The 14,614-nt window shown below is 47.6% G+C and overlaps 1 protein-coding gene across 4 annotated transcripts in view; it reads left to right on the plus strand.

Annotated features, from left to right (window-relative positions):
• The window catches only part of LIMS1 (LIM zinc finger domain containing 1), a 77,645-nt gene that overhangs the window by 24,003 nt on the left and 39,028 nt on the right, over positions 1-14,614 (plus strand). Inside the window, exon 1 of one of the 4 annotated variants that reach the window (XM_076360244.1) lies at positions 10,023-10,113. The exons of the other annotated variants lie outside the window; for them this stretch is intronic. The gene's annotated coding sequence lies outside the window, so the exon portion shown is untranslated. Of the gene's footprint in view, positions 1-10,022; positions 10,114-14,614 lie in introns of those variants that run through there. 4 annotated transcript variants of the gene reach the window in all.

The following is a 14,614-nucleotide window of genomic DNA, read 5'->3' on the forward strand; positions in this document are numbered from 1 at the left end:
CTTCAGGCTATTACGGCCTTCAGAAAGCAGCGTGTTGCATGTATTTCCAGTTGGTTAGAAAGTCCCTCTGCTTAGAGAAGATGAATTCTTACCTAAGTCTTTGCACTCTTCATTTTTTCTGTCTCCCAAAATAGGGTGGGAGAAGGGCAGGAGAGGAAACCAGCATGGTGGGTGAGGTGGGAGGGTGAATGGTGAGCACAGAAGTCGACAGTGCTACACATATGTGGTAATAATTTCTGTTCCTTCTGCAGTATGCAAATATGCCAACCAGTATGTAATAAAAAACTTCAAGGCAGTTTGATGTTGAAACACAGATTTATTCAAACTGGGGACCCAGCTGATAATGTGAATGAAGTCCAATAATCAAAAGAGTTATTCGTAGGTGGGATATTTCAATCAGAGAGCCTGCAGTCTCTTTTTGAGTCTTTAAAGTACTTTGCAGTCTTGTGAGAGACTGTATTGAGAACACTTGAAATTTTAAAGGGTGACTCACTGTATTTTCCCCTCCAAACAATTAAGCTGTTTCAGTGAGCTCATTTTCACTGGTCTGATATGTAATAACTTGTTTTTCCCTCTGCGCTGCCTAAATTTATTCCTCTTGTGTTGTTGTTAAATGTGAACCTTTTTATTGATTTTTTTTTTTTTTTTAATGCTACAGTCGATCAGTAACCCAGAAGTTCATAGCTGCGTGGAGGATTGCCACAGATAAAGTAATTCTGTGCAGCTTCTTAATCTGGGCATTGAGCAAACTGCTCTCAAAAGAAATCCAGTCTTCGCAGCGAGTGGGTTTTTCTGAGTTTCCACTCAGGTTGGGGCAGGCATTTATGCCCCAACTCTCTCTTCTGCTACGTGGTCCAGCCCTGACCAAGTGGGCAAGTCCAGACAGGAGTTATCTTGGCTGACCCTTCAGCCAGAGAACCGTGAGGTGACTGTGAGATTCAAAGACAAAGTGAATGTCCCCTGATGCCGTGGGTGCGGTGCCTTTCTTCACAAGCCAAGCCACCGCCATCGTCTTGCAAAGGCTGGGGAGCGGGGCAAGCCCTTGCAGTGCCCTGGTGAGACACTGGCAAGCAATCCGAAGTTATTTGGTATTGCTGGGAGGAGAGGGGGAAAGGAATAATTTATATCCCTGATTCCTGATGGGCGAGACAGTGGGGAGCAAAAAGGGTCCTATTGGAAGCGGAAGCGTTTCTTGAATCAGAGGCACAAGCGCTGGCTCACAGCAGGGCTCGGGGAGAGGCAGGGGCTCGGAGGGAGGCAGGGTGGCCAGCGATGGCCAGCTGGCCCCGGGTCTGCAGCAGCACGCCTGGGAGGGAGATCCCTGGTCCGCTGCCAGCAAGTTTGGGAGGAAAACGGCTACTGATGGTGTTAGAGTGTGACTGCTGAGTGCTGTTCAAAGGGCTGATGCACTGTAGGAATGATGGGTTGGGCGTTATCTCATTTCCCCTTTCACATAACGCCAGGGACAGGGGAGACCATTAATGAAACCCTGGCAGTGAACCGAGCCAGAACCAAGCTGAAAAGTGTAAATAATTTCTCACAAGAGATTTATCTTTTGGTCCTTCTGTACCATTCCACAGGCATAACCTTCCAGTTTGCATTTTGTTTATTCTCCCCTGTCACTGTTCCTGTTTAATCCTTAAAGGTAATAGTCTGCAGTAATAATGGTGGGGAAGAATGCTTTTCTCAACATTAATGTCAAACACAGTGTGATACAATTTCTGTAATATTTTGGCACAACACTATGCGCATGGTGCCAGCAGTAGTACTGAATGGTTCAGAGGCTGCTGTAATGCTCATTAGGGATGCTTTTTCAGAGCTCATGTAAGAGGGCCCAGAAGGCATGCAGAAGAGTGAATGCAGTATTTATATTTGAAAAAGGTGGCAAAAATAGGCTGCTGGAGAATTAAAGCCCAGTCAGCCTAACTTTGATCCTTGAACGCAGCTAATAGTCAATATAGAAACACTTACTGAGTAGTACAGCATTAAAAAAGCAATGTGGATTTCTAAGAACAGATCGTTTCAAAGCAGCCAATTTTCCAACTCTGACAGGTGAGCGTGCCTTGTAAACAGAAGGGAGAGAATAAATGGAGTGTATCGGCTGATGCTGTCTTGCACAAAATCTCATAAGCAAACGAGAAAGATAATTTAATAAGCAAAATTTCATAAGCAAACAAGAGAAAGAGGCTCTAGAATTAGAGCCACTGTGGTTAACTGTTGGAGCACAGGCCTTGTGGCTTCTTTTCCTCTGTGTATCCACCACTCCTCTCTTGCCACTGGTTTGTTGCTGTCCTAGAGCATTCACAGCAGTGCTTGCTGCTACCTCCTCCCATTCCTTCATCATCCCCTTGCAAGATGCGTTAGTTTTAAGTGCTAGGTTTTACTGCTGTTGGCCTTGTTCAAGAGAAGCACAGAGCAGTTTGGAAATAATAGTCTAGGTGAAATTGCCAGAAGGGAGGTGTGCAGCTGCTTGAAAAGAAGCATTTGGGCAGGAATTCTTGTTTTGACACAGAGCCACCACAGGACCCCCCCTACCAGGACCTTCCTGACAGCACTTTGCAGGAGTTCCTCCTTTCCCGCTTGCATTCAAACTCGATCAGTGACCTGGATGCCGGAGCTGAAAGTTTTGGCTTACGAAGTTTGCGGGTGTCCTTGACTTGGAGGAACCTTGCGGGGCACAGGAGGTGAATTGAAAATGATCTTGGCAGGCTGGAGAGAGGGTCCACGATGAAGAAGTTGAAATCTCACAAAGAGAAGTGCTAAGAGTTGTACTCATGAAGGAGAATTCAAATGGCCATGGGCTGGGCCACTTAGAGGATGTATTGAAAAGACTTAGCATGTCTTATGATGTGCTTGCACAGAAAAACAGATCTTGTTTGGGAAACGTTGTATGTAAAATATAAAGGAGGGTCGACCTAGATTTTTTTGAAGAGACTGTGTATTCATTACTGAAAAAGCCTGAGAGACGTTGTCCTGCCAGAGGAGGGTAACAGAGAGGCCTTGTTAAAGCCAAAGTACTTGAAGAAGATTGGAAAGAGTGCAGCAGCCGCTGGCTGGTGCGTGCTGCTTTACAGAAATCTAGGAACAGGGTTGCGTCCATGGATGGCAAATCTATTTTGGTTGTGAGTTAATGCGTCTGTAGTCTCTGTAAGTGAAATAGGAGGAATACGATAGCCCTACCCAGGAATTAGGATCACTTTTTTCTCCAAAACAGCATTTCAGCCTTCCGTGTGCTCTCCTGCCAGAAAGGAGATGGGTACAGCAGGGTAGGTAGGTGAAGTCAGAGGTCCTGAAATGGGACCCGTGCCCTGACATATCCTTGATGAGTGTGTGTCAGTTTGGGATGAGAAGTGCCCACGGCTGTGCTGTCTGCCTGGAACAGGGTACGCGCGTCTCCCTGCGTGTCAGGATGCAGACTGCAATGAACCATCCAGCCACGCTGGGCAATATGTAGCCTTGCTGTTTGTCTTCCCCCATCATGGCAGCTTCAGTGAGGAGGCTGGGGAGAACGGCAGGGATGATGTCTTCCCTTTTTGGCCGTGAGGATCCTGGGGTTAGGATCTGGTCAATGTGGCTTTGGACTCTGCAGATGAAATTATAACAGTAACCAGGACCATGGGCAGATTCAAAGCAGATGAACATTAGTGTCTTTGGGATTCTAAAAGTAACTGGGGAGTAGTGTTTATTGGTTTTGAGGCAAATTCCATTGTTTAACTGCTAAACAAGAGAAATGCCGCTTTCACTTCTTCCAGCAGTACTCCAGCAGAAAGGTCAAGGCTTTCTGCTGTTATTCCTAAGCATGTTAGAGGAGAGGAAGCTTTTGACAGCTCCCAACTTCCTCTGATCAGCTGCTGCAACTCCAGTCCCACAGCGCAGTAGGCGTGCTGTCTGCTTGTGCCTGGCACTTGAGTCCTGCTCCAGCTCCGCTCAGCCTGCAGATGCCACTGGGCCCAGGAGAGGACGCTCAGCGAGGAGAGTGCGTCTAGCCATGGAGCTGGTGTTTCCCATCACTTCTTGGCAAGGGGCTTTCAGCCAAGCAGTGTAACTCATCCCAGAGCATCGCTCCAGGCCTGTCTCAGGTGTAGCAATAGCACTTTTTCAAAACTTGTGTTTAAAATATGTTGTGTTTAAATATTGCAGTGAGTTCAAGAGGAGAGAAATGACTGTCCTCTTGTCAGTTGAGAGCAGGAGATTTTTTTCATTGGTGCCATTTCATATAATCATAGAATGGTTTGGGTTGGAAGGGACCTCTAAAGGTCATCTAGTCCAACCCCCCTGCCGTGGGCAGGGACACCAACTAGATCAGGTTGCTCAGAGCCCTGTCCAACCTGGCCTTGAATGTTTCCAGGGATGGGGCATCCACCACCTCTCTGGGCAACCTCTGCCAGTGTTTCACCACCCTCAGCGTAAAAAATTTCTTCCTTATTTGAACGGCTGCGATTTTGACTTCTTGCCTGAACCTGAGTCAGGCTGGTTCGGAGGTCCAGCTTTGATTTAAGTGAATTTGCTGTTAGCCTTTGGTGACCTAGGGTTAGCTGCTTTGAGCGGCAGCTTTGGTGACAGACTGCAAGGGAAACCCCAGGGGCTTTTCTTTTTTCCCCTTTCCTTCTTTTGAACAGGCTGCGCCTTCACAGCTTGTGGGGATTTGTGGGGGGAGCGGCGGGCAGGGCTCGGCCCGGCAGGGGGGCGGCGTGTGCAGGCGGCAGCAGCGGCAGCAGCACATTTCGGGAGGAGGCGGGGGGGCGGTGTGAAGAGGCGCTTGCTCGTGGGGGATCGCGGCTCTCCGGCTCCGCCTGCCGGTGAGGCCGCGGCGGGGCCGGGCCGGGCCGGGGCGGCGGGGCGAGGCCGGCTCCCCGGCGTGGGTCCCGGGCACGGCCCGTGCGTCCGCGGGCGGCTGCAGGCGGGGGCTCCTCCTGCCGGTCGGCGCTCCCAGGCTGTCGGGCGGGGATCGCTTTGAAGGCGGCCGCTGCAGAAGCTGTTGGGAGCGTTTGGTGTGAAGAAGGAAAGTATGGGAGGTGAGAAGTGGTGGTTCAGACCTGCGGCCGACCTCTGCACCGCAGCCTAAGTCAAGGGTTTTATTTAACTTGGTATTTGCAGGGGGAAGCACGCAGCTCCCGTGCAGATGACTTCTGAAGTGTATGAAAGCCATCTTCTCATTACAAGTCCTTTACTGATTCCGATTAATTGGGGGACATGATTGCAAACCTTGAGAGAGCTGGGATCACAAGGTCCTGAAAAGAAGAAAAAGACAGTTTTCGCAAAGTTGCCCTCCGCTCAAGTGCACCCGTGGCTGTGGCCACGGTCTGCTGCCCCCCCCCCCCCCCCCCCCGCTCCCCTCCCTCCTCCCCAGCCTGCAGTGTTACCTCCTGCCGCAAACCTGGCAGGAGGGGATGCGTGTGCCAGTCTTGTGCCGGTCGTCCCAGCACGGGACACCCACGCTGAGGGAACATCTCGCTTTGTGCTGAAATGGAGAGATGCTTCTTGCATCTTGCTCCCTTGTGCTGGGTATGGCGCTCACTGGTCCTTTGCTCTGCACCAGCTGCATTCACTAACCCACCCCCCAAAAACCAGTCTTCTGCTGGTTCGGCAGGCTGTGTCGGCTGGGAGAGGGCTCTTGTGAGAGCAAGAGATGGTCTAAAGGAGGGTGCTGCTCCTTGCAGCTGGGGTGGAGGTGGGGGAGGAAGGACTGGGGGGTGGGAGGAAGAGCAGCGGAAGGAGAGAAAAGGAACTAGACTTTGCCCTTTCGGTGGTGGTGAGCTCCTAGATCAGCCCAGTCATCTCGTGTGTACACCCTCAGCAAACTGCAACAGCTGAGGCATGAGTACGTGTTTCCTTCTGCTTATTTTGCTCCGGGAATGGTGATCTCACAGGGTGGCAGGGCAGACAGCTGCAGGGTGTGACTGTCTGGCTTCTCCACCAGCTCCTGGCAACGTAGGCACCTCAGAGATCTTCTTGCAGACGGTTACCCAAGCTGCCTGAAGCAGGGAGAAGGACACAGACCTGGCCAGGAGCTGTAGAGCATTGAGCATCCTGGAGCAGCCCTGGGGATCTGTCTCCACCCGTGTGCTGCTGTTCTGGTTCATGCTGGCCTGCTAGACGAGCAAAGAAAGATACTATGGGAAATGAGGATCTGAAGCAATGGTTCCCCCCTGTAGTCAACCGTTGCTTGACAACACCAGTCTAATGTCATGCTTAGCTCTGGTCCAGCCCCTCTCCTCTACCTCGGGAGGTTCATCATCATCATGCAGTGCCATGGCTACTGCTCCATCTTCTGCTGGTGCTGGAAGTTCTGGCTTGGTCAGGACCAAGCTGATGGGCTTGGCTGGACCATGTGACTTTGTCTAGAGCTGTTCATGTGGCTCGGCGCTGCACTTCCCATAGAACCATAGAATATCTCAAGTTGGAAGGGACCCATAAGGATCATTGAGTCCAACTCCCTGCTCCTCGCAGGACTACCTAAAACTAAACCATATGACTAAGAGCATCGTCAGATGCTCCTTGAACTCTGACAGGCTTGGTGCCGTGACCACTGCCCTGGGGAGCCTGTGCCAGTGACCGACCATCCTCTCTGTGAAGAACCTTTTCCTAATGTGCAACCTGAACTTCCCCTGATGCAGCTTCACCAGAGAGAAGAGATCAGCACCTCCTCCTTCGCTGCCCCCCTTGAGGAAGGTGTAGAGTGCCATGAGGTCACCCCTCAGCCTTCTCTTCTCCAAGCTGAACTAACCAAGTGACCTCAGCCGCTCCTCGTAAAGTCTTGCCCTCGAGACCTTTCACCATCTTGGTCACCCTCCTCTGGACACATTCTAATAGTCTGATGTCCTTCTTATACTGAGGCGCCCAAAACTGCACACAGTACTCGAGGTGGGGCGGCACCAGTGCAGTATAGAGTGGGACAGTCACCTCCCTGGACCGGCTAGCTATGCTGTGCTTGATGCACCCCAGGACACGGTTGGCCCTTTTGGCTGCCAGGGCACTCTGCTGACTCATATTCAACTTGCCATCAACCCAAACCCCCAGATCTCTTCCCATGGGGCTGCTCTCCAGTCTCTCATCCCCCAATTTGTGTGTATAGCCAGGATTATGCCGTCCCAGGTGGAGAATCTGGCACTTGCTCTTGTTAAATTTCATACGGTTGGTGATTGCCCAGCTGTCTAGTTTATCCAGATCTCCCTGTAAGGCCTCTCTACCTTAGAGGGAGTCCACAGCTCCTATCCTAGTTTAGTATCGTTGGCAAACTTACTTAATGTACATTTGATTCCTGCATCCAGATAATTTATAAAAACATTAAAGAGCACTGGCCCTAAAACTGAGCCCTGGGGAACACCACTGGTGACTGGCCGCCAGCCTGATGTAACCCCATTTACTGTAACTCTTTGAGCCCGACGCATGAGCCAGTTGCTCACCCAACGTATTATGGGTTTGTCTAGCTGTGTGCTGGACATTCTGTCCAGAAGGATATGGTGAGAGACAGTATCAAAAGTTCCGGGCGACCGCTGACTGCAGAGATCCGGCAGTTCTTATGAGCGTGGTCTCTGTGGGGCTGGCCTTGTCCTGCTCTCCTTGGCCGTAATTTTGTTCACAAGTTTTCTTTTAGCACAGCTCTTTTGGAAAAAGGGTTGGTGATACAATAGGGCCAACTACTGTGAAGTGAACAAAACTGAAAAACATAGTTTAGCCAGGCCAAACTGGTTAATAAATGACTCAAATGTGCTTTAAAAAGTGTTAATTGAAGAGTTAATGCTTGTTTCCCTAGTTCCCTTTTAACAGATGCTTATTGGCATTCTCCTTGAAGTCTTGCAGCTTTTACATTCATCGTGAATCAACAAACTGTCCTTGCCTTCCTATAAAAGTGGAACTGCCGGCATATGAGCAATATATGAAATAACATGCATCGCAATACCAAGCGAGGCCTCTCTTTCATTCTGTATGGCAACTGGTTTATTGTGATTTTCTTCATCCTCGAGAACAAACTGCTCTTACCCTGACATTTGCCACATTATTTTGCGAGACAAAGCCATACTGCATTCTTTCTCCTAGGTTACTAACTGCCCGGTGATAAGTTTAATACAACTTTGCTGCTGTTTTTGTACTTGAAGGGCCTTCACAGGAAGAGATAAGAAGTTCGAATGAGGAAGCACTGTGCGGCGGTATGGGAAACAGCAGCTTGGAAAGATAACTTACATTGTTAATTTGTCCACAGAAAAGGGTTAGCGATAATGTTAAGTGGCCTGAAGACAGAAATAGAAGGAGCAAGAAGCAGGATGTAGAGGGACATGGTGGAGAAGGGAAAGCAAAATGAGGCTCTGTTGGTATGGCATAGCATTATTTGGTGCATACGGTGAAAGCAGGTAAGAAGGATTAACGAGATGCATGTGCATTGTCTGCCAAAAATCTTGTAAGAAGGCAAGGTATTGTGCACCAGACTTCACCAAGATGCATTGAATATTGCAGATAAATACACTACAGTGCACTAAGTACAGAATTCTATGATTCTAAATTAATAGATACCCTTCTGAGTGACCAAGAACCAAGAAAAGAATGTCCATTTTCTTGAATTCCTTTATAAACTCTACAAGCATACTTTGCAACCCCTATTGTCAATGAGTGGTAAAATAGTGTTAGGAGGGTTAGGTATTTGTGATTAGAAAATACTAAACCTTTAAAAATTGTTTGGCTCTCTCTGTCCAAGCCACTACTTACATGGAAGAAAGCTTCCTTTAAATGGATTGCATGATATATGAAAACTGCATTTTCATATTTTTTCTCTGTAACCAGTAGCAGGCCAAAAGGCACATTATTAAGAGCATGCGGTGGAAAATGCTGGTGGGTAGATTTGCGCTTGTAGGTGGCCTGGAGCCGTGCTGATGTACGAGCAGGGCTGGGAACAAGTTCTGCCTGGAGGCATGTCCGGTGTGTCCTCTGCAGAGGTCGGGTTGTGGCTTCGTTTCTCTGTCCCCATCACTGGTGGCGAGTAAGTTTTAGGCTCCACTTGATACAGCTCTGACTGTGTAGCAAGTGGCGGGGGAACACTGTAGATCTTGAGGATATTGCTGCTTTAACCTGCAAAGGATAGCCTGGGGCCTTTGAAGAGGCGTGCAAGGGATTCAGATTGCTTTAGGAAAACTGAGTTTGAGCCTCTGTCCACACAAGAGAGACGCAGCTCAACTCGTGTTCGGTTGTGCAGGTTGATCACCCTGACCTGCTCTAGGAGGTGGGGGGTATTTTCTGTTCCCAGTTAGTCCTTGCCCTGTGCTGAGGTTGTCAGAGATGGCAGTGGTCTTCCAGGAGATGGAGAGTGAAACTGGCTGCCTTCGTCTCAGAAAAGAAGAAAATCAGAGGGTATTCCTCCTTTCTCAGCAGGTGGGAGGGTGGGGAGAGAGGGTCTTCCCCCTCCCCTTGGCATTGACAGAGGTGCTTGGGGTGGGGTAGGGTGGCCCTGCGTGGCTGTTCACTGCTCACCGGTGGCTCCAGGGGTTGCTCTTCCCAGGTAGGGACCTGGGACCCTATCACGCTCGTTGAGATGTCTGGGGATACGCGCACAGAGTTGTTGCCTGTTCCTTTTCTCTTTGTCCCCAGAATAACAGTGTAAAAAGCCACAAGTTAAGGTACACCTCCGGAGGGACTGAAGTTGTCAAAGTCATCTTCAGTCCCTGGAATATCAGGAAATTTGTAAGATGAAAACACCTCAGTGATCCCAAGAAGTGGATCTACAGCTGTTGGCTCTTCCCTCTCCAGGTTTTTGTACTTTTATCATTTAAAAAATACCAATGGTATAACTAAAGCCATACCCTTTCCTGTGGGGTGGAGGCTTTGCTTCCTTCTCTCTCCTTGGTGGTTTTGGGATGGAGAATTGGTGTGACACAACTGGTGGAGCCGAACTGTGAACTTTGAAGGATTTGTCCTCTTCTTTACAGCGTCACATTTTTACAGGATGAAAGAAGGAAGTGGTTTGCTAAGTCACTTTTTTTTTTTTTTTTTTTTTTAATTTTATCACAACTACCAGTAATAACCACGGGGAAAACATGCAAACAGCGACTACTCGATGTAAAGCTATATATGGGTAAAGGCTGCTCATTGTGAACCTGCTGCCAGCGAGGCTACACCCTGCCAGTAAGTGTGCACCCGGTTGCTTGGGCTGAGGGTCTGGCTGTCACGTCTGCCTGAGTGCACGTTGCGCTGCTTTCCAAGCCGACAGCCTGGCAACGAATTGTACGGTCTTTTAGTCCTTTGCGGGGAAATTCTTACGAGCAGGAGCCACGCCTGGGAACGGTGATGAAGGGAGTTAGGAAGAGGATAGATAGCAGTTTAGCTTGCTGGGTTTTATTACTACTAAAAGCCAGCGGCACTGGTAACAGAGCTTTGAGCAAAGTCCTTCGTTGTTCTTGAAATGTGTAGAGATGTCCTGGTATTCCCAGTAGTTTTTCATGGGTTGCTCATCTGGAGTGTTTTTAGGGACACTATTTTGTCCCCACCCAGAACAGAGGATTCATGGTCGGCTTGAAGATACCCCGCCACTGACGGGTGTTTTTGAGCAATGGGATAATTGGCAGTGGCTGAGGAAGGGGACACTGCAGCAGAGTAATTGAACCCGAAAGTGTAATTCCAGTGGAAGGAATAGTTTTGTCCCACCTGTTACAGAAATTGTATCGCTTCTGGTATGATTTGCGAGAGTCTTTATGTTCAGAAGTCAGTCGCTTTTCCAGCGAAGGAAACCTTTTATGGTAGGGCAGCTGTGCTTTTTTGGTTTAAGGCTTTTGCTCTAATTTAAGAATCTTAAGTGTGTTTTTCATGTGCTTTAAAATACTATGAAAAATCCATATGAGATCGTATTTTTATTTTTTGTGCTGAATCTAAATGTAATTTTTGCAACATTAAGGGGAGGGGGTGGTGTTCCCATTTTACATTATTCTGAATTTTCAGGGTGAATTAGTTTCATTTCTTTCGCACTGTGAACTTCTTTCTCAGTATGCATTTTTCTGCATGGATACGGATTACAAGTTTTAATAACTTTGAAACCAAAATGTATATACTTAAAAATTAAGATTTTTTTGAGTGGCTGAAAATTGCACCTTGCCTGTGTTTCTTCAGTGTTTACATGTATTCAGCTTTATTTTTCTAGACACATGAGCTAGTTTGTATATTCTGCTTTAGAGAGTACATTAGTTCTTGCACTAGAAACCATCATACTAGCAGTCTCTGACCTTTTAAAGGTGATAATCTCTAGGGAACCACTGCTTTCTACCTTTCTTGGAAATGCTGGTCAGAGTATAGGACCACTTTTCAGTATATCTGGTCTCCTGTGCTATCTCCAGTGTTTCCTCTGTGCTCCCACTGCCTCCCCCCTTTTCCTTTGTAATGTGTTTCCCCTGCCTTGTTTCTTGGGCAGTAGGGACTGTGTGAGGTGGCTGTATGGTATGTTCACAGTTGTACAGCCAGGATCGTTGCTTCTTCTGGGCTGCTAAATTGACCATCCCTCGCCATTCTGCTCATTGTCCTTACAACCAGTAGCATTCAAAGGCTCCAGTACCCTCTCGGGAGCTCAGGGGTGGGCTGTCCTTCTAAAACCCCAGCGCTTGCGGCCGTTAAGTAGTGTCGCCTACTGCTTTGGCGGTCATACTTGATTGCGTGCCATGAGACGGTGGTGCCTTCAAGCATGTGCACGTTGTCAGGGTCACCGGCACCTCTTCCATCCTTCTCAAGGGGAGTGTGCCATCTTCTCTTATCGGCAGTTTAATTTCATTTCAGTGTAAAGAACACAAAACCTTAATGAGAGGCTTTTCTTTCTCTACTTGTAATGTAGCGTTACTAATTTGAAAATTATGGGCCAGGAGAATAATTGCTGGGCAGTTAACAGAGGAAGCAGTTTATAGGCTGCTGTGGTTTTGTTTGCATTTATTTAACCCTGATGAGTGGTGTTTTGGAGAAAAATGAAGACTTCCTAATACTCCCATTCCTTCAGTGAAAGGGCAAAGTCAGTCTGGGGCCTGTTTTGACATCTCCCACTAGCTCTCCAGCAAAACCAGGTCTCAGAGGTTGCCCGTCTGGAATGGCTCAGTCAGCCTTTCTGCAGCCCTGAAAGGGCTCGCTGGCTTTCGGGGCACAAACCCAGCCGTCAGAGCAGGTAATTCCCCAGGGTATCTGGGGCAGCAGCTCTCCGAGCAGTTTCCTTCATTTGCCACCCATTTTCAGGTTCTGCTTCTGTCTTTGTTTTTTTCTTTGAGGCTTCCTCAGTCTTTTGTAGTGTCTACTGGGGAACTTTTAATCACCCAGTAAGCCAGCTGGCACCAGGGGCTTTTTGCCCTCATTTCCAAAGGCATTTTATCCCATTACAGTAGAGTAAAGTAAACATTCTGGATATATCTACAGTAGTAGGGTGCAAGTAGAAGTCAACTTGTTTAAAGATAAGACTTTTCAGTCTTCTTTTTCAGACTTAGGATCTTCATGCATCATAAACAAAGTCCTTAAATGTAAAAAGTGTATTTCTGACTGGGTTTGAAAATCTCTTTTGGCAAGAGGCTTTTAATTCCAAGACAGTAAAAATTATTCTGAAGGGAAGGTCCCATGTCTAGAAATGCAGATCGGGAACTGCTTGTGTTTTTCCACACGTTCTAGGCTATGAAGATTAATCTTAACTCTGAATTTGCTGGCTTTAAACCCTCCCTTCCCCCATCTTTTTGGTGGTGGTTTTTTTTTTTCTCTTCTTTAAGATGTTTATCCCATGGAGTTCAGGGTCCATATGAGTGATTGTACCCATCTTAAAGCTTCAACTGCTTGCCGGCTTGTTTATCACTCTTTTTTTAAAGAGGCTTACGTACAAATGGCAGGACAAAACTGATTCATGCTGTGTCACACGGTTTCTTCTTTGCACACCTACTCATGCATTGATCATCGACTGATTAACAGCATAAATTTCTAGCTATAATGCTAACCTGCATCTTAAGCCGCTGGTCTGTCATTCCTCTTTGCTCTCAGCTTGGCCCCGATCTGAATTATTAAAGCATGTGTGTGTTAATCTTTACCTCGCTCTGGCTGTAGAGAGAAATACTGGCACTGAGAAATAAAGCAGCATTTTCCCAGTAGAGGGAGGTATTGTAAAGCTCAGCCAAAGTAGGGTTCCACTTGCTGGAGAAAAATGTGCATTTTGCAGGGGGTTTTTTTGCTGACTTTTAGGAATTCATGGGGCAGCATGTGCAGAGAGCTCAGAGGAGGCAGCCAAAAGACCTTGCTCCACATTCGGGTAGACAGAAGATTTTCCCATGCTTGCTTTTATATTTTTTTTATTATTATTGGAATAGAATAGTTGGAATGAGAGCAGGGACCTCTGCCTTGTCTCACCGAAACCTCATGGGCCACCAGCGGTGGAGATGCCTTTGGTACCTCCAGGGCAAGGAGGGACCCCCATGCTCACTGCAGCAGCCCCCCCGCCTTCCTTCTGCCCCCTCAAATCCCAAAGGACTTTGGTGGGTTGAGTGCATTGCTGCTCTGAAGGGTGTTGAGCGCACCATCATGTAGGTTTTTACTTTACGTTGTATGGCAGGGACGTGCATCCATAGAAGAGGTTTAGAAAAACCCAGCAACTATCGTTAAATTGCAGCAAACATGCTTGGTCAGCTGGAGCATGGGCATAAATCCATAATGCTGCTTTGCAGTGTCCGCATAGATAGTTCAAGTGCCTCAGTACTTAGCCTAGTCCGCAGATTAAATATGCATGTTTCAGGATTGATTGATCGCTAAGTGGAACAGGGCAAGAAACATCAAAACAGATGTTGGAGTCACATTAGCCAAGGAAGGATACATGTAATTAGTTAATTATTTAACTCCCTGAATCAACAGTTTAGGCTCCCATGAAGCTCAGAAATTTTTTTTTCCAAGGTTTGCATCCTTAGATTTGTGGCTTAATTTCTCTCTGCTCGTTTCCTTTTATCACCGCTTGCCCTAGCAGGGACCCAAGCCGCGGTATGCTATCCCTTGACACCCAAACCCATCTGTGGGGACTTGCCTCGGCAGCCTAATTCAGAGAGGCGTAAAGCTTCATTTGCAGTCGGCGCATCAATTGGGTGCTTCGGGGGTTCTTGCAAAACTGCTGGAAGGGTTATTGCCACCTTCCTTCGCTTGCTCCAGTGAGTCCCATGCATTCCTGCTGACGTACAAGCCTTTTCCTTGGCTTTAAAGAGCGTTTTCCTTCCAGACCTTGTGAGAAATAGTAGAAAACCAATGCTCTTGGATGCGTTCCTCTGGAGACTCATCCCAGTGATAAGCTGGGCGAGCAATGGGGGGTGGAGAAACGTGCTCCCCCACTGCAGCCACCTTTTAACGGTGTGCATGCTACAAGCACTCCTATACTGTTCTTATAACGCTCTTCTGATTATTTTTCTGACTGTTTATGCTGCCCTGAAAACAGCTTTTTCTATCGCTTTGAAAATCTTCAACTAAATTTAATTGAAATTCGGTGTTTTCTTCAAAGTTAAAAAAAAAAAAATAAAACAAGAATGTGCCACTGGAGTGGAAAAAAGATCAATCACATCGATAAAGGCTTCTTTATGGAAGAGGAGAACCCCTGGTGCCAGCTGGCTCTATGTGGGATAAGAGAGCTAAAGCTTTGTCTTTTCTG

The sequence above is a fragment of the Aptenodytes patagonicus genome, chromosome 1, assembly GCF_965638725.1.
Source record: "Aptenodytes patagonicus chromosome 1, bAptPat1.pri.cur, whole genome shotgun sequence".
In the NCBI taxonomy this organism is placed as follows: domain Eukaryota; kingdom Metazoa; phylum Chordata; class Aves; order Sphenisciformes; family Spheniscidae; genus Aptenodytes; species Aptenodytes patagonicus.